Here is a 24,876-nt window from a genome sequence, read left to right as displayed (position 1 = left end):
AGTGGGCGGAGCCGCAAACAACCAATCAGATTTTCCCTATTGACTTCAATGAGAAAATGTAAACAGCTGTAATTCTCACAGTATTAAAGCTAGAGCTCTCCCAAACTTGGCACCGTGGGTCACTGGGTGACTCGGCTAAAATTTACCTAAAGTGGGCGGAGTCTACAACAGCCAATCAAATTTCAGCCATTCAAATAAATAGGAAAATGTTAAACTGCTGCCGCTCTTAGACGGTTAATGGCAGGGTCCTCAAACTTGGCACAGTTGGTCACTGGGGGACTGGGATTAAAATTAAGAAAAGTGGGTGGAGCCAAAACCAACCAATCAGATTTCTTTGATTGATTTTAATGAGAACAATTAAGAAGGCTGCCATTCTCTCAGTATTGATGTCAGGGACCTTGAATATCACAAATGTGGTCGCTGGGGGTTTCCACTTCAAGTTTAGAAAAAGTGGGCGGAGCCACCAACAACCAATCGAATTTCATTCATTGATTTTCAATAGAAAAAAATAAAAATGCTGCCATTTTTACACAATAAATGACAGCATTCCCAAACTTTGGAATGTTAGTCACTGAGTGACTGTGGTTCACAATTAGGAAAAAAAAGGGGCGGGGCAACAACAGCCAATCAGATTTCAGCCATTGACCTTAATTAAAAATGATAAACTGCTGCTATTATCACGGTTTAAATGCTAGGTGTACCAAACTTGGCTCAATTACTCACTGGGTGACTGCGGTCAAAATTTAGGAAAAGTGGGTGGAGCCAAAAACGGCCAATCAGTTTTCACCTATTGACTTCAATGTAAAATTTTTGATTACTGCCGTTCTCACAGTTTTAAAACCAGAGGTCCCAAACTTAGCACTGACCATGACTAGGTAACTGGGGTTAAAATTCAGAAAACTGGGCGGAGCTTAAGACAGCCAATCAGATTTCTTTGATTGATTTTAATGGGAACAATTAAGAAGGCTGCCATTCTCACAGTATTGATGTCAGGGACCTTGAATATCACAAATGTGGCCGCTGGGGGTTTCCACTTCAAGTTTAGAAAAAGTGGGCGGAGCCACCAACAACCAATCGAATTTCATTCATTGATTTTCACTAGAAAAAAATAAAAATGCTGCCATTTTTACACATTAAATCACAGCATTCACAAACTTTGAAATGTTAGTCACTGAGTGACTGTGGTTCATAATTAGGAAAAAAAGGGGCGGGGCAACAACAACCAATCAGATTTCAGCCATTGACCTTAAAGAAAAATGATAAACTGCTGCTATTATCACAGTTTAAATGCTAGGTGTACCAAACTTGACTCAATTACTCACTGGGTGACTGCGGTCAAAATTTAGGAAAAGTGGGTGGAGCCAAAAACAGCCAATCAGTTTTCACCTCTTGACTTTAATGTAAAATTTTGTATTACCGCCGTTCTCACAGTTTTAAAACCGGAGGCCCCAAACTTGGCACTGACCATGACTAGGTAACTGGGGTTAAAATTCAGAAAACTGGGCGGAGCTTAAGACAGCCAATCACATTTTACCAAACGCTATTCAATGGGAATATTTAAATTCCTGTCAATCTTACACTGTTAATGTAAGAGTGCTCAAACTTGGTCCATTTGGTGAAGGGGTGACTGGGATGCAAATTTTTAAAAGTGGGCGGAGCCAAAAATAGCCAGTTTGTTTGAATGGATTTCAATGGTAAAATTGGATTGGCTTTAAATTTCACCGTTTTAATCCGGATTCTACCGACTTTGTGTACTCTCTAGGCACCGGGGGCGACTGGGCAAGACACCTATAGCGTTTCATAGCCAACATCCCGTGGTTTCTTCAGAAACGACACCCTCTAGTTATTATTATTATTATTATTATTGGCGAACCCCATTTTCTAAACGCTACTCCTCCTACAGTTTTAGGGGTGCAAGCGCCAAACTTTCCACACTTATTCCTCTTATAGCAAAGTACGTTGCTTGTGCTTTAATAAGCGATCCCACCCACCCCGCCCCTGTGGCGACCCCCCGACGACCCCTTTTTTCCCATTGACTTTGACAGGGAAAAATTTCAAATCGCCGCCACTCGTACAGTTTTGAAGATACAGTCCCCAAACTCGGACCACATATTGTTGATGTCACCCCGAATAAAAATAAGTATTTTGGGGGGCACCCCAAAGTGGGCGGAGCTACCAACGCCCAATGAAAATTTAGCAATTTTCTATACGCTACTCCTCCCAGAGGTTTAGGAGTACAATTATGATACTTTGCACACTTGTTCGGCTCATACCCGAATAGGTTGCTTGTGCTTTGTTAAGCGATCCCACCCTCCGTGCCCCTGTGGCGACCCCCCGACGACCCCATTTTTCCCCATAGACTTTCATTGGAAAACTTGAAACTTTTGCCACTTGTACAGCTTTGAAGTTACACTCACCAAACTTGGGTCATTTAGTCATGGGGTGAAGCTGAAAAATTCTGTCCTATTTTGGGGACCCACCCCGCCCCTGTGGCGACCCCCCGACGACCCCTTTTTTCCCATTGAGATTGACAGGGAAAAATTTCAAATCGCTGCCACTTGTACAGTTTTGAAGATACAGTCCCCAAACTCGGACCACATATAGTTGATGTCACCCCGAATAAAAATAAGTATTTTGGGGGGGCACCCCAAAGTGGGCGGAGCTACCAACACCCAATGAAAATTGAGCAATTTTCTAAACGCTACTCCTCCCAGAGTTTTAGGAGTACAATTATGAAACTTTGCACACTTGTTCGACTCATACTCGAATAGGTTGCTTGTGCTTTGTTAAGCGATCCCAACCTCCGTGCCCCTGTGGCGACCCCCCGACGACCCCTTTTTTCCCCATAGACTTTCATTGGAAAACTTGAAACTTTTGCCATTTGTACAGCTTTGAAGTTACACTCACCAAACTTGGCTCATTTAGTCATGGGGTGAAACTGAAAAATTCTGTCCTATTTTGGGGACCCAAAAAAGTGGGCGGAGCCGCAAACAACCAATCAGATTTTCCCTATTGACTTCAATGAGAAAATGTAAACAGCTGTAATTCTCACAGTATTAAAGCTAGAGCTCTCCCAAACTTGGCACCGTGGGTCACTGGGTGACTCGGCTAAAATTTACCTAAAGTGGGCGGAGTCTACAACAGCCAATCAAATTTCAGCCATTCAAATAAATAGGAAAATGTTAAACTGCTGCCGCTCTTAGACGGTTAATGGCAGGGTCCTCAAACTTGGCACAGTTGGTCACTGGGGGACTGGGATTAAAATTAAGAAAAGTGGGTGGAGCCAAAACCAACCAATCAGATTTCTTTGATTGATTTTAATGAGAACAATTAAGAAGGCTGCCATTCTCTCAGTATTGATGTCAGGGACCTTGAATATCACAAATGTGGTCGCTGGGGGTTTCCACTTCAAGTTTAGAAAAAGTGGGCGGAGCCACCAACAACCAATCGAATTTCATTCATTGATTTTCAATAGAAAAAAATAAAAATGCTGCCATTTTTACACAATAAATGACAGCATTCCCAAACTTTGGAATGTTAGTCACTGAGTGACTGTGGTTCACAATTAGGAAAAAAAAGGGGCGGGGCAACAACAGCCAATCAGATTTCAGCCATTGACCTTAATTAAAAATGATAAACTGCTGCTATTATCACGGTTTAAATGCTAGGTGTACCAAACTTGGCTCAATTACTCACTGGGTGACTGCGGTCAAAATTTAGGAAAAGTGGGTGGAGCCAAAAACGGCCAATCAGTTTTCACCTATTGACTTCAATGTAAAATTTTTGATTACTGCCGTTCTCACAGTTTTAAAACCAGAGGTCCCAAACTTAGCACTGACCATGACTAGGTAACTGGGGTTAAAATTCAGAAAACTGGGCGGAGCTTAAGACAGCCAATCAGATTTCTTTGATTGATTTTAATGGGAACAATTAAGAAGGCTGCCATTCTCACAGTATTGATGTCAGGGACCTTGAATATCACAAATGTGGCCGCTGGGGGTTTCCACTTCAAGTTTAGAAAAAGTGGGCGGAGCCACCAACAACCAATCGAATTTCATTCATTGATTTTCACTAGAAAAAAATAAAAATGCTGCCATTTTTACACATTAAATCACAGCATTCACAAACTTTGAAATGTTAGTCACTGAGTGACTGTGGTTCATAATTAGGAAAAAAAGGGGCGGGGCAACAACAACCAATCAGATTTCAGCCATTGACCTTAAAGAAAAATGATAAACTGCTGCTATTATCACAGTTTAAATGCTAGGTGTACCAAACTTGACTCAATTACTCACTGGGTGACTGCGGTCAAAATTTAGGAAAAGTGGGTGGAGCCAAAAACAGCCAATCAGTTTTCACCTCTTGACTTTAATGTAAAATTTTGTATTACCGCCGTTCTCACAGTTTTAAAACCGGAGGCCCCAAACTTGGCACTGACCATGACTAGGTAACTGGGGTTAAAATTCAGAAAACTGGGCGGAGCTTAAGACAGCCAATCACATTTTACCAAACGCTATTCAATGGGAATATTTAAATTCCTGTCAATCTTACACTGTTAATGTAAGAGTGCTCAAACTTGGTCCATTTGGTGAAGGGGTGACTGGGATGCAAATTTTTAAAAGTGGGCGGAGCCAAAAATAGCCAGTTTGTTTGAATGGATTTCAATGGTAAAATTGGATTGGCTTTAAATTTCACCGTTTTAATCCGGATTCTACCGACTTTGTGTACTCTCTAGGCACCGGGGGCGACTGGGCAAGACACCTATATCGTTTCATAGCCAACATCCCGTGGTTTCTTCAGAAACGACACCCTCTAGTTATTATTATTATGTTGGCTTTGAAAAAGCCAACATCTTGATCTACTAGTTCAGCTCGTTCTTATTCTTATTATTATTATTATTATTAGCGCCCCCCGGTTTTCTAAACGCTACTCCTCCTACAGTTTTAGGGGTACAAGCGCCAAACTTTCCACACCTATTCGCCTTATAGCAAAGTACGTTGCTTGTGCTTTAGTAAGCGATCCCACCCACTGCGCCCGTGCGGCGGACCACCGAAGACGCCGTTTTTCGTATTGACTTTGACAGGGAAAATTTTCAAATCGCTGCCGTTCATACAGTTTTGAAGCTACACTCCCCAAACTCGGACCGCATATTGTTGGTGCCACCCCGAATAAAAATATGTATTTTGGGGGGGCACCCCAAAGTGGGCGGAGCTACCAACAGCCAATGAAATTTTAGCATTTTCTAAACGCTACTCCTCCCAAAGTTTTAGGAGTACAATGATGAAACTTTGCACACTTGTTGGGCTCATACCCGAATAGGTTGCTTGTGCTCTGTTAAGCAATCCCACCCTCCGTGGCCCTGTGGCGGCCCCCCAAAGACCCCATTTTTTCCCATAGACTTTCATTGGCAAATTTGAAACTTTTGCCACTCGTACAGCATTAAAGTTACACTCACCAAACTTGGGTCACTTAGTCATGGGGTCAACCTGAAAAGTTCTGTCACATTTTGGGGACTCCAAAAAGTGGGCGGAGCAACAAACAGCCAATCAGATTTTCCCTATTGACTTCAATGAGAAAATGTCAAACACTGTCATTCCCACAGTGTTAAAGCCAGAGACCCAAAACTTGGCACCATGGGTCACTGGGGTTAAAATTTGGAAAAGTGGGCAGAGTCTACCACAGCCAATCAAATATTAGCCATTTGTTTCAATGGGAAAAGTTAAAGCTGTCGCCGCTCTTAGATTGTTCATGGGAGGGTCCTCAAACTTGGCACAGTTGGTCCCTGGAGGACCGGGATCAAAATCTGGAAAAGTGGGTGGAGCCAAAAACAACCAATCAGATTTCTTTGATGATTTCAATGGGAAAAATTAAAATTGCTGCCATTTGCACGTTATTGATGTCATGGACCTCGAATATCACAAATGTGGTCACCTGGTGTTTGCACTTCAAAGTTAGGAAAAGTGGGTGGAGCCACCAACAACCAATCAAATGTCATTCATTGATTTTCAATAGAAAAACATAAAATTGCTGCCATTTTTACATGTTAAATGTCATGATTCCGAAACCTTAAAGTGTTAGTCACTTGGTGACTCTGGTTCAGAATTAGGAAAATATAGGGGGTGGGGCAACAACAGCCAATCGGATTTCAGCCATTGACATTAATGAAAAACGCCAAATTGCTGCTATTATTACGGCGTCCATGCCAAGTGTCCCAAACTCTGCACAATTACTCACTGGGTGACTGTGGTCAAAATTTAGGAAAAGTGGGCGGAGCCAATAACAGCCAATCAGATTTTACCTATTGACTTCAATGTAAAAGTTTCAAATACTGCCATTCTCACAGTTTTAAAGCCAGAGGCCCCAAACTTGGTACAGATCATGACTGGGTGACTGGGGTTAAAATTCGGAAAACTGGGTGGAGCTTAAAACAGCCAATCAAATGTTACCTATTGCTAATCAATGTCAATATATAAGTTGCTGCCATTCTTTCACAGTTAATGGCAGGGACATCAAACTTGGCACAGTCGGTCACAGGGGGACTGGGATTCAAATTTTAAAAGTGGGTGGAGCCAAAAACAGCCAATCAGGTTTTTGGATTGATTTTAATGGTACTATTTGATCTGCTTCCATTTACACCGTTTTAAACCAGATTCTACCAACTTTGTGTACTCTCTATGCACCAGGGGCGACTGGCCCCAACACCTCTTGCGTTTCAAAGCCAACATCTTGTGGTTTCTTCAGAAACGACACCATCTAGTTATTATTATTATTGGCGAACCCCATTTTCTAAACGCTACTCCTCCTACAGTTTTAGGGGTGCAAGCGCCAAACTTTCCACACTTATTCCTCTTATAGCAAAGTACGTTGCTTGTGCTTTAATAAGCGATCCCACCCACCCCGCCCCTGTGGCGACCCCCCGACGACCCCTTTTTTCCCATTGACTTTGACAGGGAAAAATTTCAAATCGCCGCCACTCGTACAGTTTTGAAGATACAGTCCCCAAACTCGGACCACATATTGTTGATGTCACCCCGAATAAAAATAAGTATTTTGGGGGGGCACCCCAAAGTGGGCGGAGCTACCAACGCCCAATGAAAATTTAGCAATTTTCTATACGCTACTCCTCCCAGAGGTTTAGGAGTACAATTATGATACTTTGCACACTTGTTCGGCTCATACCCGAATAGGTTGCTTGTGCTTTGTTAAGCGATCCCACCCTCCGTGCCCCTGTGGCGACCCCCCGACGACCCCATTTTTCCCCATAGACTTTCATTGGAAAACTTGAAACTTTTGCCACTTGTACAGCTTTGAAGTTACACTCACCAAACTTGGGTCATTTAGTCATGGGGTGAAGCTGAAAAATTCTGTCCTATTTTGGGGACCCACCCCGCCCCTGTGGCGACCCCCCGACGACCCCTTTTTTCCCATTGAGATTGACAGGGAAAAATTTCAAATCGCTGCCACTTGTACAGTTTTGAAGATACAGTCCCCAAACTCGGACCACATATAGTTGATGTCACCCCGAATAAAAATAAGTATTTTGGGGGGGCACCCCAAAGTGGGCGGAGCTACCAACACCCAATGAAAATTGAGCAATTTTCTAAACGCTACTCCTCCCAGAGTTTTAGGAGTACAATTATGAAACTTTGCACACTTGTTCGACTCATACTCGAATAGGTTGCTTGTGCTTTGTTAAGCGATCCCAACCTCCGTGCCCCTGTGGCGACCCCCCGACGACCCCTTTTTTCCCCATAGACTTTCATTGGAAAACTTGAAACTTTTGCCACTTGTACAGCTTTGAAGTTACACTCACCAAACTTGGCTCATTTAGTCATGGGGTGAAACTGAAAAATTCTGTCCTATTTTGGGGACCCAAAAAAGTGGGCGGAGCCGCAAACAACCAATCAGATTTTCCCTATTGACTTCAATGAGAAAATGTAAACAGCTGTAATTCTCACAGTATTAAAGCTAGAGCTCTCCCAAACTTGGCACCGTGGGTCACTGGGTGACTCGGCTAAAATTTACCTAAAGTGGGCGGAGTCTACAACAGCCAATCAAATTTCAGCCATTCAAATAAATAGGAAAATGTTAAACTGCTGCCGCTCTTAGACGGTTAATGGCAGGGTCCTCAAACTTGGCACAGTTGGTCACTGGGGGACTGGGATTAAAATTAAGAAAAGTGGGTGGAGCCAAAACCAACCAATCAGATTTCTTTGATTGATTTTAATGAGAACAATTAAGAAGGCTGCCATTCTCTCAGTATTGATGTCAGGGACCTTGAATATCACAAATGTGGTCGCTGGGGGTTTCCACTTCAAGTTTAGAAAAAGGGGGCGGAGCCACCAACAACCAATCGAATTTCATTCATTGATTTTCAATAGAAAAAAATAAAAATGCTGCCATTTTTACACAATAAATGACAGCATTCCCAAACTTTGGAATGTTAGTCACTGAGTGACTGTGGTTCACAATTAGGAAAAAAAAGGGGCGGGGCAACAACAGCCAATCAGATTTCAGCCATTGACCTTAATTAAAAATGATAAACTGCTGCTATTATCACGGTTTAAATGCTAGGTGTACCAAACTTGGCTCAATTACTCACTGGGTGACTGCGGTCAAAATTTAGGAAAAGTGGGTGGAGCCAAAAACGGCCAATCAGTTTTCACCTATTGACTTCAATGTAAAATTTTTGATTACTGCCGTTCTCACAGTTTTAAAACCAGAGGTCCCAAACTTAGCACTGACCATGACTAGGTAACTGGGGTTAAAATTCAGAAAACTGGGCGGAGCTTAAGACAGCCAATCAGATTTCTTTGATTGATTTTAATGGGAACAATTAAGAAGGCTGCCATTCTCACAGTATTGATGTCAGGGACCTTGAATATCACAAATGTGGCCGCTGGGGGTTTCCACTTCAAGTTTAGAAAAAGTGGGCGGAGCCACCAACAACCAATCGAATTTCATTCATTGATTTTCACTAGAAAAAAATAAAAATGCTGCCATTTTTACACATTAAATCACAGCATTCACAAACTTTGAAATGTTAGTCACTGAGTGACTGTGGTTCATAATTAGGAAAAAAAGGGGCGGGGCAACAACAACCAATCAGATTTCAGCCATTGACCTTAAAGAAAAATGATAAACTGCTGCTATTATCACAGTTTAAATGCTAGGTGTACCAAACTTGACTCAATTACTCACTGGGTGACTGCGGTCAAAATTTAGGAAAAGTGGGTGGAGCCAAAAACAGCCAATCAGTTTTCACCTCTTGACTTTAATGTAAAATTTTGTATTACCGCCGTTCTCACAGTTTTAAAACCGGAGGCCCCAAACTTGGCACTGACCATGACTAGGTAACTGGGGTTAAAATTCAGAAAACTGGGCGGAGCTTAAGACAGCCAATCACATTTTACCAAACGCTATTCAATGGGAATATTTAAATTCCTGTCAATCTTACACTGTTAATGTAAGAGTGCTCAAACTTGGTCCATTTGGTGAAGGGGTGACTGGGATGCAAATTTTTAAAAGTGGGCGGAGCCAAAAATAGCCAGTTTGTTTGAATGGATTTCAATGGTAAAATTGGATTGGCTTTAAATTTCACCGTTTTAATCCGGATTCTACCGACTTTGTGTACTCTCTAGGCACCGGGGGCGACTGGGCAAGACACCTATAGCGTTTCATAGCCAACATCCCGTGGTTTCTTCAGAAACGACACCCTCTAGTTATTATTATTATTATTATTATTGGCGAACCCCATTTTCTAAACGCTACTCCTCCTACAGTTTTAGGGGTGCAAGCGCCAAACTTTCCACACTTATTCCTCTTATAGCAAAGTACGTTGCTTGTGCTTTAATAAGCGATCCCACCCACCCCGCCCCTGTGGCGACCCCCCGACGACCCCTTTTTTCCCATTGACTTTGACAGGGAAAAATTTCAAATCGCCGCCACTCGTACAGTTTTGAAGATACAGTCCCCAAACTCGGACCACATATTGTTGATGTCACCCCGAATAAAAATAAGTATTTTGGGGGGGCACCCCAAAGTGGGCGGAGCTACCAACGCCCAATGAAAATTTAGCAATTTTCTATACGCTACTCCTCCCAGAGGTTTAGGAGTACAATTATGATACTTTGCACACTTGTTCGGCTCATACCCGAATAGGTTGCTTGTGCTTTGTTAAGCGTTCCCACCCTCCGTGCCCCTGTGGCGACCCCCCGACGACCCCATTTTTCCCCATAGACTTTCATTGGAAAACTTGAAACTTTTGCCACTTGTACAGCTTTGAAGTTACACTCACCAAACTTGGGTCATTTAGTCATGGGGTGAAGCTGAAAAATTCTGTCCTATTTTGGGGACCCACCCCGCCCCTGTGGCGACCCCCCGACGACCCCTTTTTTCCCATTGAGATTGACAGGGAAAAATTTCAAATCGCTGCCACTTGTACAGTTTTGAAGATACAGTCCCCAAACTCGGACCACATATAGTTGATGTCACCCCGAATAAAAATAAGTATTTTGGGGGGGCACCCCAAAGTGGGCGGAGCTACCAACGCCCAATGAAAATTGAGCAATTTTCTAAACGCTACTCCTCCCAGAGTTTTAGGAGTACAATTATGAAACTTTGCACACTTGTTCGACTCATACTCGAATAGGTTGCTTGTGCTTTGTTAAGCGATCCCAACCTCCGTGCCCCTGTGGCGACCCCCCGACGACCCCTTTTTTCCCCATAGACTTTCATTGGAAAACTTGAAACTTTTGCCACTTGTACAGCTTTGAAGTTACACTCACCAAACTTGGCTCATTTAGTCATGGGGTGAAACTGAAAAATTCTGTCCTATTTTGGGGACCCAAAAAAGTGGGCGGAGCCGCAAACAACCAATCAGATTTTCCCTATTGACTTCAATGAGAAAATGTAAACAGCTGTAATTCTCACAGTATTAAAGCTAGAGCTCTCCCAAACTTGGCACCGTGGGTCACTGGGTGACTCGGCTAAAATTTACCTAAAGTGGGCGGAGTCTACAACAGCCAATCAAATTTCAGCCATTCAAATAAATAGGAAAATGTTAAACTGCTGCCGCTCTTAGACGGTTAATGGCAGGGTCCTCAAACTTGGCACAGTTGGTCACTGGGGGACTGGGATTAAAATTAAGAAAAGTGGGTGGAGCCAAAACCAACCAATCAGATTTCTTTGATTGATTTTAATGAGAACAATTAAGAAGGCTGCCATTCTCTCAGTATTGATGTCAGGGACCTTGAATATCACAAATGTGGTCGCTGGGGGTTTCCACTTCAAGTTTAGAAAAAGTGGGCGGAGCCACCAACAACCAATCGAATTTCATTCATTGATTTTCAATAGAAAAAAATAAAAATGCTGCCATTTTTACACAATAAATGACAGCATTCCCAAACTTTGGAATGTTAGTCACTGAGTGACTGTGGTTCACAATTAGGAAAAAAAAGGGGCGGGGCAACAACAGCCAATCAGATTTCAGCCATTGACCTTAATTAAAAATGATAAACTGCTGCTATTATCACGGTTTAAATGCTAGGTGTACCAAACTTGGCTCAATTACTCACTGGGTGACTGCGGTCAAAATTTAGGAAAAGTGGGTGGAGCCAAAAACGGCCAATCAGTTTTCACCTATTGACTTCAATGTAAAATTTTTGATTACTGCCGTTCTCACAGTTTTAAAACCAGAGGTCCCAAACTTGGCACTGACCATGACTAGGTAACTGGGGTTAAAATTCAGAAAACTGGGCGGAGCTTAAGACAGCCAATCAGATTTCTTTGATTGATTTTAATGGGAACAATTAAGAAGGCTGCCAAAAACGAGGCGCGCCCCAAATTGGACGTCGGCATGCCAAAATTGGACACCGGCGCATACAAGCTTGCTGCCGACCCCTGCCAGTCCCATCCCCGATCCCCCCCCCCCCGGTCCTTGCAAAAGACAAAAAACTATTTTTTTTTGCACCGGTCCCCGGTCCAAAAAAGGTTAGGGACCCCTGCATTAAGAGGTAAAAAAATAGCTTGTTTTTATCCTTTTTAAGCAGACTGGCCAGTCAATTATGGATTGTATGCTTATTATTAAATGAAGTAAAAAAAAAATAGAAGCTAAATAAGTCTGACAAGCAAGTTGTGCAAATTTTAAGATGTACACCTTACAGCAAGATACCCATATGTTGGTATACACCACTAGAGAGATGAATAAAATCACTGTCAGACTTACCCCAGTGTTGGAGCTTGTAGAGGACAAATTCTCAACTATTTTTGAAAGGTTCAAAATGCTGTCAGCTAATAGCTTCACATTAATACCCCTAGGATCCATTCTGGAGAGCATGTGCTAGAAAAATGGCAGCCTCAGGGGAGGGGAAACATGGCAAGAAGCTGCAGGATCAGAAAAAAAAGTGAAACCTAATATTATTGGCCAAATAACTGTTGCTATTTGAAATGTGAATTAATAGATAAATGGACTTCAGTTAAAGAGTGCTTGTTATTGGTTAAGAAGTATGCTTGCATCTCATTGGTTCACTAATTTGACTGACAGAAATGTTTTACAGAATAGATAATAAAGCATCTATTTTGTCACTTCAAACTGGTAAATTATAGTGAGATATCAATTGTGTGGATTCACATATGATAGCCGCTTACAACATTATATATTTTGTTCTAGTTTTTTTTACATAATTCATCTTGTAGGTACCTTTACACATCACTGGTTTTGTTACATGGATTTTATACATTTGAGAACCAAAATACAGTGTGAAAGACAAAATGCTTGTTTACAATACTTTGATATCCTATTTGTACAGAAATCAGATTTTGTTCTCATTTTTGACTAAACATACTGCTTTTGTACATTTTCTACCAATATATCTGACCACAGTTATATATGTATCCTGGTAAAATGTATTTTGTGCCTCAACTATATTGAAGTTATTTTTGCAGACAGAATATACTTTTTGTCTACAAAATGTACACTGGACAAATGGCACCCCATACTCCTCCTCCAGCAAAGTTAAGTTCAGAGTTAGATATATAATCACTTTAGTTCTGTAAGTACTTTATCATGTATGTAATATATTCTGTATATATTATAATCTCCAAACTCCTGCATATCTTTCCCAGACCCTCAAACCAACACACTCTTACAAGCTCTTAATAATGAAGTACAGTTAATAGAATACAAATTCATAAAGTATAAAAAAAGAGATTAAAAAAGAAAAGCTCTATTATAGAGCTGATCTAGCTAATTAAAATGAGGTGCCTGCCATTTCTGAAAAAAAGAACCAAAAGTTAGTAAATAAGTCTGATTATGGGAGCCTATGTCCTGGTAGTCCCTGGTAAAATGCCCCTTTTGCCTGTTTATTAAAATGACCCTGCTGATGCTGGGGGTGTGGGAAAAACATTCTGATATACTGGGTTACCACTGTATACCCAGACTAACAGAGCATTGTACCACATCCTAGACTGGCATGAAGGGTGTGGGACAATGTAGCCTTGGGACCAAAATAAATCTTTTAATCCAGCACCAACCAGTAAAGAAGGGCTGGGAGAACAGCAGAGCACCTGATTAAATAGTAAAACACATACAGAAATACCTGGAACGGGTATTATATACTTGCAATACAATCGCTGATAAAAAAAAATGTTCATTGGTATCGAAATCCACAAGTAATGAGTTGCTAAATTCAGAGGCACAGTAAAATGCTGGAAATCCTTTTTTTCTCATTCCTTCCCCTTTTCCTTGTCTGTGTACCCTAAACAAATAAAATCTCCTTTCCCAACTCATTATTTCTTGCCTGTTGTGGAAATAATTTTCTGTCAGGTTGGAGATAACCAGGGATTCTTATCTAATCCCCACATTAGAAAAACAATAAAAACAAAATCTCACAATTAGCTCTCTCTCTACTGGACATATTGAATGGCAATCAATAAAAAGGGATTACATTTTTTGTGTAGTACTTAATTTTTTATATGACATAAATATATCATACCATATCATACCCATGTTCATATCTTTGGAGAAATATTATGAAGCAGAGGGTTTGGGGCAAGAGCACCCGAACCAAGCCACCTATTTGGTGAGAATTTAGAAAATATAAATGTTCCGCTGTGAAAGTTTGTTTGAATTGATTACACGGCAGGGAGGTTGTAGCACCCCTTTTCCGTTTTTGTCTAGCGCATGTTAAATATATATATAAAAATACCTTAAAATTTATATTGGTTTTGGCCCGGATTTGTGGCGAGGACACAAAGGCCGGACCTAGGGCTGCAAAATTTTAGAAGCAGCATGTCGCCCAGCTGCATTGTAATGAGCACTGGGGACGTACAGCTCCCCAGTGCTTTGGCACACGCACTCGTGGGGGGGTGGGTTGAATGCATGAAGAGAGGCAGGCGGGAGCTAGGACCACACGGTCTAGTGGCGCCTGTTCAGGAAATTGGACCTGGTAACAAACAGGGCTTATTTGTTTATATATTGCAATATGTTTAAGTTGGCCAACTAAGTCAAAGTCATCCCTGGTCTGGCCAGTCCTACACTCACTCCAGGCCAGGGAAATAGTTGCAACACTTAACGGATTCACTCGAACACGATTTCAAATTAAAATTACGTTGCTTTATTCATACCTTTAAAATTTGTATGCTAAGGTACAGTGCATGATGGTCACCACTGACGCGTTTCATGCCCTATGGCCCTTCCTCAGAGACACTCTGAGGAAGGGCCATAGGGCATGAAACGCGTCAGTGGTGACCATCATGCACTGTACCTTAGCATACAAATTTTAAAGGTATGAATAAAGCAACGTAATTTTAATTTGAAATCGTGTTCGAGTGAATCCGTTAAGTGTTGTGATATAGAAGAGAGTTCTCAGGCCAGGAACCCGGATTCAGAGACATGTGATGTCTGGAACTGCAATTTTTTGTAGCAAAAAATATTAGAGTTTAGATTCGATTTTTGGGGCGGTTTTGCAGAAAAATCTGCCAATGGCAAAATGCTCAAAAAATTTGCTCATCACTACAGAGGACAGGCTTGAGAAAGGGCCTAGTTTGTTGGCACAATAAACCACTTTCAGAGAATTCTGAATGCTCCAGCGTGTTTCTTGGAGTTATAAGTGGATCCCTGGCAGGAGGACCAGCAGCTAGCACCGACACTACAACAAGTGGTGAGTTATAGTTGAGCATCCTCCTCCTTTGATTTTATGAATTTTGTGGTCACAACATCATTGCACCCCTGCCTAATGGGTTAAAATTGTGGTGTGGTCAACTTTCCCTTTTTTGCTACAGTTTATAAAGGAGCAGTGGCCAGCTCCATGTTGTAGCTCCTATTATCCCCAGTCTAACTGCATCAACGTGGCCCTCATCAGAAGGGCATTTCAAACCTAAGTGGGCAGATATCATTCAAGAAAGATCTCCCAAGGTTCCCAAGGTTCCCATGGTTCAAACACAGGACTACTAACAATGTTGGGTTAGATTTATATGAATGTGTAATTTTCTGTGTAAACATATTGACAGGAATAAATGAATCACAAAGGGGCAAATTTACTTATGGTTGGATATTGAGGGTTAATTAACCCTCGATATTCGACTGCTGAATTGAAATCCTTTGACTTCGAATATCGAAGTCGAAGGATTTAGCGCACTTCCTACGATCATACGATCGAAGGAAAAATCGTTCGATTGAAGGATTTTCCTTAGATCAGAAAATTGTTAGGAAGCCTATGGGGACCTTCTCCATAGGCTAACATTGGCCTCGGTAGGTTTTACTTCCCGAAGCAGGGGGTCGAAGTATTTTTTAAAGAGACAGTACTTTGACTATCGAATGGTCGAATAAGTCGAACGATTTTTAGTTTGAATTGTTCGATTCAAAGTCGTAGTCAAAGTAGCCAATTCGATGGTTGAAGTAGCCAAAAAAATACTTCGAACTAAGTAAATGGTGGGGGTTTTTTTTGTGAATCATTCCTTGCTCTGACTTTTTTGTATCCCCTTCATTCTAATACAATCCTTTAGACCTAGGGCCAAACAATGGGATTACCACGATATTGCCCAACCAATGTGGGCCTGTCGAAGGGAAGATTCGCCCTAAATCTTGATATATGCTGATATCCAGCCAGGCATTCAGAGAACCAAGGCACTTCAGGAGTGCAGGTGACAACTCCATATACACTTAATTCTATCTCTATCTCAGAGAAACTTTAATGTTTCTCTGAGATGCAGGTGGAGTCCATATTTGGAAGTGGGACATCTCCCCACATTACTTGTTAACATATTATCATCTCAAAACCTGTTAAAAAACAATAGGTTGTTCAAAGAGAACATAATATAAATTGCAAAATCCAAAAAAATACTGTATTTCTAAAATGAAATGCCAAGTTTCCTAGAAATAGAAAAAATGTTTCTTGAACTGTGCAGAGACTGCCCCCTTGTGGATTCAATGATTAAACATTAATATGGTATTACTTAAGGTAAACAAACTTAAATATAACCAGTGTTGTAGCTTGTATATCATTGAGCCATATTATTTTTAATCTGTTTTTTATATAGTGCCAACTAGTGATGTGCAGGCCAGCTCGAAAAACCCACAGGTCGGGCTGGTTGGGGCAGGCTACTGCAAAAAATCTTGGGGTCGAGGGCGGGTTTGGGTTGAGAGCTCCCTTTCACTCTCCCCTCCTGCAACCTCACACTGCCAGCTTCCATCCTGTCAATTTATAGACTTGTGCCTGCCCCGTCCATTTTGTGACATCACTGCAGGGTGAGCGTGGGTATATAAAAAGAGGGGACGGAGCAGGCCAGGCTGGGTTAGGGTTGGGAGGGTGCTGGTCGAAAAAAGCTTGACCCGAACTTCACTAGCGCCAACACATATTCTACAATAAAGTGCAGGAACATGCAGTATTGGTCACATAGGGGCAAATTCACTAAGATTCGTAGTTGCGCCAGCGTCCGCTTCACCGCACTTCGCCAGGCGTATTTTTGCCAGCGCTACGCAAATTCACTAAAATCCTCAGGGGAAGCGTAAGGTTGCGAAGTTGCGCTATCGTTAATTCGCCAAGCAAAGCGAAGTTACGCTGGCGATGCTTAATTTGCATATGGCACCAAATTGAAGTTACAATGGAGGTATATGTAGCATCACTACACAAGCCTGGGAAACCTTCAAAACAGCAAATACAATTTTTATTTTGCCCTACACATGTGCCCACTGTATAGTTAAGGTGCCATGAGTTAGGAAATGTAGGGGGGAAGGAGGGTAGCCCCAAAAAAAAATTCAATCTTTTTCAGCCTATCACCCATAAAAAAGAAAAAACGCCAGCGTTTTTTGGGGACTTAGAAAAATATTTAACTTTTTTTGAAGCAATCCCTATCTACTCTATTGCACTTCGCCTGGTCTGAGGTGGCGAAAAGGTAGCGTTCATAAAAATTTGCGCGTCAGTGAATTTGCGTAGTTACGTCCGTTGAGCAAATTCGCCAGGCGTAAGGCTGCGAAGTAACACTAGTGAATTTACGCCAGCGTCGTTAGTGAATCGGCGAATTAACGAAAATGCGCTACGCTAGCGAATTAGGCTTGAGGCAAAATAAAGGATCTGTAATCAGCATAAACTACTGTGCAACATGTGCACTGATTCTGCAGGTGTAACTGTCTGTCTGCTTCACTGCAGACAGACAGTTTACTGCAGGCTGTATGTGCTGTAGACAGTATAAAACTACTTTGCAGTGGCATATAAACAGTTTTTAATAGGTTTGTAAAACATTAGACTAAGGATTACTACCTGAAAGACAATAGGAACATTTTCTTATTCCTGCACATGGGAACTGGTGCATCATGTAAAAGTTCCTACCTTGGCTGTGCATATTAGTTCCCTCCGCAGTAGCAGAGCAGGAAGTGTTCCTGGAAAATACAGTCTTACAGGAAACAAATGTAAGTAAGTGCTGAATGTGTTTTATTGCACAAATTTTATCAGGGGGTGCTTAACTTTGTACCTCTCACAATAGTTTCAAGTGTCGGCAGTTTTCTGTACAAATAAACATGGTTAGTAAGGTGAGGTTCCTTTAGACTCCACAAAAATTCCATGGCAGAACACCAAATAATATGACATACTCTCCTTCTTGGGGTTCAACAGGCCTAGGTATTTCTGTCCTGGCAGTACTTTGTATAGTAGAGACTGTCTAGGTCTAACCTAGTACTAGGACACTATATACAGTATATATGCAGCCCTCACTAAGAGCTAGTCACAAAAGGCCTCTGATATATGGTCAATACCAGGGCCGGACTGGGAGTAAAAAGCAGCCCGGGCAAAAAAAATCAAAGCAGCCCACATGTAAACACACAATGGTTTTGTACTCATTCACACATATATTGGGGTAAAACTGCAAAAATTATGTGCATAAAGAGCTGCCTTTCTCACTTAACTGTACTTAATGTAAAATATTACAGTCATTAACTAACTATTATTATTACATTATAGTACAGTAACATATTTTTTACTGGCACCACACAAATCTAATGTGTCCTTATTAATCATTTTGTTGATTTGCCATTTATTGACAAGGAGTCACCATCTCTCCCTACTATACCTGCTATCCCACAGTCACACTCCCTTCCCAGAGACTATTATCCACTGTTACTATAGACACCATCTCTCCCTACTATACCTGCTATCCCACAGTCACACTCCCTTCCCAGAGACTATTATCCACTGTTACTATAGGCACCATCTCTCCCTACTATACCTGCTATCCCACAGTCACACTCCCTTCCCAGAGACTATTATCCACTGTTACTATGGGCACCATCTCTCCCTACTATACCTGCTATACCACAGTCACACTCCCTTCCCAGAGACTATTATCCACTGTTACTATAGGCACCATCTCTCCCTACTATACCTTCCCAGAGACTATTATCCCACTGTTACTATAGGCACCATCTCTCCCTACTATACCTTCACAGAGACTATTATCCCACTGTTACTATAGGCACCATCTCTCCCTACTAAAATATTCAGAAGGCTTGGGACTTGTGGTTTTCTAGATAACAGATCTTTCTGTAATTTGGATCATCATACATAAAGTCTACTAGAAAATGTTACTGGCTCTTTAAATTTGGGGGGCCCCGCCAAAGTTGCCCCAATTGGGCCCCGCAGTTGGTTAAGACCGGCCCTGACTGGTCCTTTAACTGTAAACAATAGCAATTTGTTGTTTTCCGGTGTGCCTCTTTTAACCCTTTGCCTGCCAAGCACGTACACTGTACGTTCTGGCAGGCAAGGGCTTTAACTGCCAAGCACGTACATTGTACGTTCTTGCAGTTTAACATGCTGTACTCTGCATCAGCGGCTTTAGCCGCCTCTGCAGAGACTTAGCAGTGCTGACAGCCCCCTGGGCAACAAGGCTGGGGGGCTGTCATGTCGGTCCTGCAACAGGATTGTTGCAGGATCGACCTAAAATCGCAAAAAGAAGCAACTTACCAGCTCCTCGGTCTTCCTTCTGCTCTCTGCTGCTCTGGCGACGCCCACGCACTTCCTGACTGCAGTGACTCAGCACACACGCTGCTGAAAGAGGATTAGACTCTCTCCCCTGCTCCAGCAATGGTAAGTGGCCTTTATTTGCTAAATTACACACTACACAAACACTACATACACACTACACTACATTGTATAGATCTGTACACAGTTACACAGTCATTTTAGTAAAGATTTTTTTTTTTTTTTTTTTAAATTTTTTTGGAAAGTTATGTACACTTATTTGCACTTATTTCACACTTATATACACACTGTCAACACATAACGCAAAGTTGGAGTACTGTTTTCAGCAGCTTAGTTGGCTAGTGTGAAAATTCATATGCATGTTTTTCATTTGGGGTCCGTACACACCACATACTTGGGTAAATCTATGCATATTGGGCATCAAGCTATTCATCAGACCTCTGACGTCCATATTTAGGGTGATTTTTCTTTGTACGTAAAACATTGTGTGCGAAAAATGCGGCAAACTGCAGCATTTTTAGGCAATTTTCAGAAATGTTGTAAAAACCTCTAAGTTTAGAAAAGCTTTGCAGTTTGGTAGTTTGGAAAGACGTCTTTATCTTTGTTGGATTCGTCAGAATGTGTACTTTCCAAAAACATATGGTTTTGGGGGGTCTTTGCTGTAAGGAGGGTCTTGAGGCACATAATATGAAGTCAATGGTCTATGTTCACAGAAGGCGAATCGGCAGCGGAGAAAACTCATATGCACTATTTTTATTTGGGGTCTGCACATGCCAGCTGCCTTGGTGTATCTATGCATATTGGGCATCAAACTGTTCAGTCGTCCCTTGGCATAAATATTTATGTTATTTTACAATTGTATGCAAGAAATTGGGTGAGATAAATGTGGCCAATTGCAATATTTTTAGGCGATTTTCAAAAATGTAAATTATCGCCAAATTTAGGAAAGACTTGCGACTTGGTACTTTGGAGTACAAGGACATGTATACCCAATTTAGATTCCTGGGAATGTGTACTTTCCGAAAATATATGGTTTTCTGGGGTGAACTTACTTTTATCTACATTTGCCCCCTTCAAAACAATATAAATGTGTTGATTTTGCAGTATCTGAAATGACAGACCATATGGGGGTCTTCTTTTGGGGCCCCTATATGCCACATGCTTAGGTACACCTATACATATTGGGCATCAAACTGTTCAGAGGACCCTAAGCTTTCATATTTGGGGTGATTTCTCTTGATACCTAAAAGCATGTGGGTAATACGATGCTGCAGGGTAGAAATTTTGAGGTGATTTTTGGAAATGTCACCGAAATCACCACATTTAGGAATGATTTGCAGCTTGGTACTTTGTAGTACAAAGACATGCATACCCAATTTAGATTCGTGGGAATGTGTACTTTCCGAAAATATATGGTTTTCTGGGGTGAATTTACCCTTTTCTACTTTTGCCCCCCCAAAACGATGTAAATGTCTTGATTTTGCAGTATCTGAAATGACAGACCAAATGGGGGTCTTCCTTTTGGGGCCCCTATATGCCACGTGCTTGGGTACACCTATACATATTGGGCATCAAACTGTTCAGAGGACCCTAGGCTTTCATATTTGGGGTGATTTCTCTTGATACCTAAAAGTATGTGGGTAATACGATGCTGCAGGGTAGAAATTTTGAGGTGATTTTTGGAAATGTCACCAAATCACCACATTTAGGAATGATTTGCAGCTTGGTACTTTGTAGAACAAAGACATGCATACCCAATTTAGATTCCGTGGGAATGTGTACTTTCCGAAAATATATGGTTTTCTGGGGTGAATTTACCCTTTTCTACTTTTGCCCCCCCCAAAACGATGTAAATGTCTTGATTTTGCAGTATCTGAAATGGCAGACAATATGGGGGTCTTCTTTTGGGGCCCCTATATGCCACGTGCTTGGGTACACCTATACATATTGGGCATGAAACTGTTCAGAGGACCCTAAGCTTTCATATTTGGGGTGATTTCTCTTGATACCTAAAAGTATGTGGGTAATACGATGCTGCAGGGTAGAAATTTTGAGGTGATTTTTGGAAATGTCACCGAAATCACCACATTTAGGAATGATTTGCAGCTTGGTACGTTGGAGTACAAAGACATGCATACCCAATTTAGATTCGTGGGAATGTGTACTTTCCGAAAATATATGGTTTTCTGGGGTGAACTTACCCTTTTCTACTTTTGCCCCCCCCAAAACGATGTAAATGTCTTGATTTTGCAGTATCTGAAATGACAGACCATATGGGGGTCTTCCTTTTGGGGCCCCTATATGCCACGTGCGTGGGTACACCTATACATATTGGGCATCAAACTGTTCAAAGGACCCTAGGCTTTCATATTTGGGGTGATTTCTCTTGATACCTAAAAGTATGCGGGCAATACGATGCTGCAGGGTAGATATTTTGAGGTGGTTTTTGGAAATGTCGCCAAAATCACCAAATTTAGGAATGGTTTGCGGCTTGGTACTTTGGAGTACAAAGACATGCATACCCAATTTAGATTCGTGGGAATGTGTACTTTCCGAAAATATATGGTTTTCTGGGGTGAACTTACCCTTTTCTACTTTTGCCCCCCCCCAAAACAATGTAAATGTCTTGATTTTGCAGTATCTGAAATGACAGACCATATGGGGGTCTTCTTTTTGGGGCCCCTATATGCCACGTGCGTGGGTACACCTATACATATTGGGCATGAAACTGTTCAGAGGACCCTAGGCTTTCATATTTGGGGTGATTTCTCTTGATACCTAAAAGTATGTGGGCAATACGATGCTGCAGGGTAGATATTTTGAGGTGGTTTTTGGAAATGTCGCCAAAATCACCAAATTTAGGAATGGTTTGCGGCTTGGTACTTCAGAGTACAAAGACGTGCATACCCAATTTAGATTCGTGGGAATGTGTACTTTCCGAAAATATATGGTTTTCTGGGGTGAACTTACCCTTTTCTACTTTTGCCCCCCCAAAACAATGTAAATGTCTTGATTTTGCAGTACCTGAAATGACAAACCATATGGGGGGGGTCTTAATTTTAGGGCCCTTATATGCCACATGCTTTGGTACACCTATACATATTTGGCATCAAACTGTTCAGGGGACCCTAGGCTTTTATATTTGGGGTGATTTCTCTTGATACCTAAAAGTATGTGGGTAATACGATGCTGCAGGGTAGAAATTTTGAGGTGGTTTTTGGAAATGTCGGCATAATACCAAATTTAGGAATGGTTTGCGGCTTGGTACTTTGGAGTACAAAGACATGCATACCCAATTTAGATTCCTGGGAATGTGTACTTTCCGAAAATATATGGTTTTCTGGGGTGAACTTACTTTTTCTACTTTTGCCCCCCCCCAAAACAATGTAAATGTGTTAATTTTGCAGTACCTGAAATGACAGACCATATGGGGGTCTTCCTTTTGGGGCCCCTGTATGCCACGTGCTTGGGTACACCTATACATATTGGACATCAAACTGTTCAGAGGACCCTAGGCTTTCATATTTGGGGTGATTTCTCTTGATACCTAAAAGTATGTGGGTAATGCGATGCTGCAGGGTAGATATTTTGAGGTGATTTTTGGAAATGTTGCCAAAATCACCAAATTTAGGAATGGTTTGCGGCTTGGTACTTTGGAGTACAAAGACATGCATACCCAATTTAGATTCGTGGGAATGTGTACTTTCCGAAAATATATGGTTTTCTGGGTGAACTTACCCTTTCTACTTTTGCCCCCCCCAAAACGATGTAATGTCTTGATTTTGCAGTATCTGAAATGACAGACCATATGGGGTCTTCCTCTTGGGGCCCCTATATGCCACGTGCGTGGGTACACCTATACATATTGGGCATCAAACTGTTCAGAGGACCCTAGGCTTTCATATTTGGGGTGATTTCTTGTGATACCTAAAAGTATGTGGGCAATACGATGCTGCAGGGTAGATATTTTGAGGTGGTTTTTGGAAATGTCGCCAAAATCACCAAATTTAGGAATGGTTTTCGGCTTTGGTACTTTGGAGTACAAAGACATGCATACCCAATTTAGATTCGTGGGAATGTGTACTTTCCGAAAATATATGGTTTTCTGGGGTGAACTTACCCTTTTCTACTTTGCCCCCCCCCAAAACGATGTAAATGTCTTGATTTTGCAGTATCTGAAATGACAGACCATATGGGGGTCTTCCTTTTGGGGCCCCTATATGCCACGTGCGTGGGTACACCTATACATATTGGGCATCAAACTGTTCAAAGGACCCTAGGCTTTCATATTTGGGGTGATTTCTCTTGATACCTAAAAGTATGCGGGCAATACGATGCTGCAGGGTAGATATTTTGAGGTGGTTTTTGGAAATGTCGCCAAAATCACCAAATTTAGGAATGGTTTGCGGCTTGGTACTTTGGAGTACAAAGACATGCATACCCAATTTAGATTCGTGGGAATGTGTACTTTCGGAAAATATATGGTTTTCTGGGGTGAACTTACCCTTTTCTACTTTTGCCCCCCCAAAACGATGTAAATGTCTTGATTTTGCAGTATCTGAAATGACAGACCATATGGGGGTCTTCCTTTTGGGGCCCCTATATGCCACGTGCGTGGGTACACCTATACATATTGGGCATCAAACTGTTCAGGGGACCCTAGGCTTTCATATTTGGGGTGATTTCTCTTGATACCTAAAAGTATGCGGGCAATACGATGCTGCAGGGTAGATATTTTGAGGTGGTTTTTGGAAATGTCGCCAAAATCACCAAATTTAGGAATGGTTTGCGGCTTGGTACTTTGGAGTACAAAGACATGCATACCCAATTTAGATTCGTGGGAATGTGTACTTTCAGAAAATATATGGTTTTCTGGGGTGAACTTACCCTTTTCTACTTTTGCCCCCCCCAAAACGATGTAAATGTCTTGATTTTGCAGTATCTGAAATGACAGACCATATGGGGGTCTTCCTTTTGGGGCCCCTATATGCCACGTGCGTGGGTACACCTATACATATTGGGCATCAAACTGTTCAGGGGACCCTAGGCTTTCATATTTGGGGTGATTCTCTTGATACCTAAAAGTATGCGGGCAATACGATGCTGCAGGGTAGATATTTTGAGGTGGTTTTGGAAATGTCGCCAAAATCACCAAATTTAGGAATGGTTTGCGGCTTGGTACTTTGGAGTACAAAGACATGCATACCCAATTTAGATTCGTTGGAATGTGTACTTTCGGAAAATATATGGTTTTCTGGGGTGAACTTATTTTTTTCTACTTTTGACCCCCCCAAAACGATGTAAATGTCTTGATTTTGCAGTATCTGAAATGACAGACCATATGGGTGTCTTCCTTTCGGGGCCCCTATATGCCACGTGCTTGGGTACACCTATACATATTGGG

General features: G+C 41.7%; 1 long non-coding RNA gene across 7 annotated transcripts in view; it reads right to left on the bottom strand.

Annotated features, from left to right (window-relative positions):
* LOC121399952 overlaps positions 1–24,876 on the bottom strand; it is a 51,349-nt gene that overhangs the window by 23,789 nt on the left and 2,684 nt on the right. For 2 of the 7 annotated variants that reach the window (XR_005965370.1, XR_005965367.1), the window contains exon 2: positions 12,227–12,384. The exons of 2 other annotated variants lie outside the window; for them this stretch is intronic. This is a non-coding gene — a long non-coding RNA (uncharacterized LOC121399952). Of the gene's footprint in view, positions 1–12,226; positions 12,385–19,454; positions 19,681–24,876 lie in introns of those variants that run through there. 3 more of the 7 variants (XR_005965371.1, XR_005965369.1, XR_005965366.1) reach the window with 3 other exon arrangements.

Source organism: Xenopus laevis, chromosome 2L, assembly GCF_017654675.1.
Source record: "Xenopus laevis strain J_2021 chromosome 2L, Xenopus_laevis_v10.1, whole genome shotgun sequence".
NCBI lineage: Eukaryota > Metazoa > Chordata > Amphibia > Anura > Pipidae > Xenopus > Xenopus laevis.
Note: the sequence above shows the minus strand (reverse complement) of the source record. Positions and strands in the feature narration are given on the sequence as shown.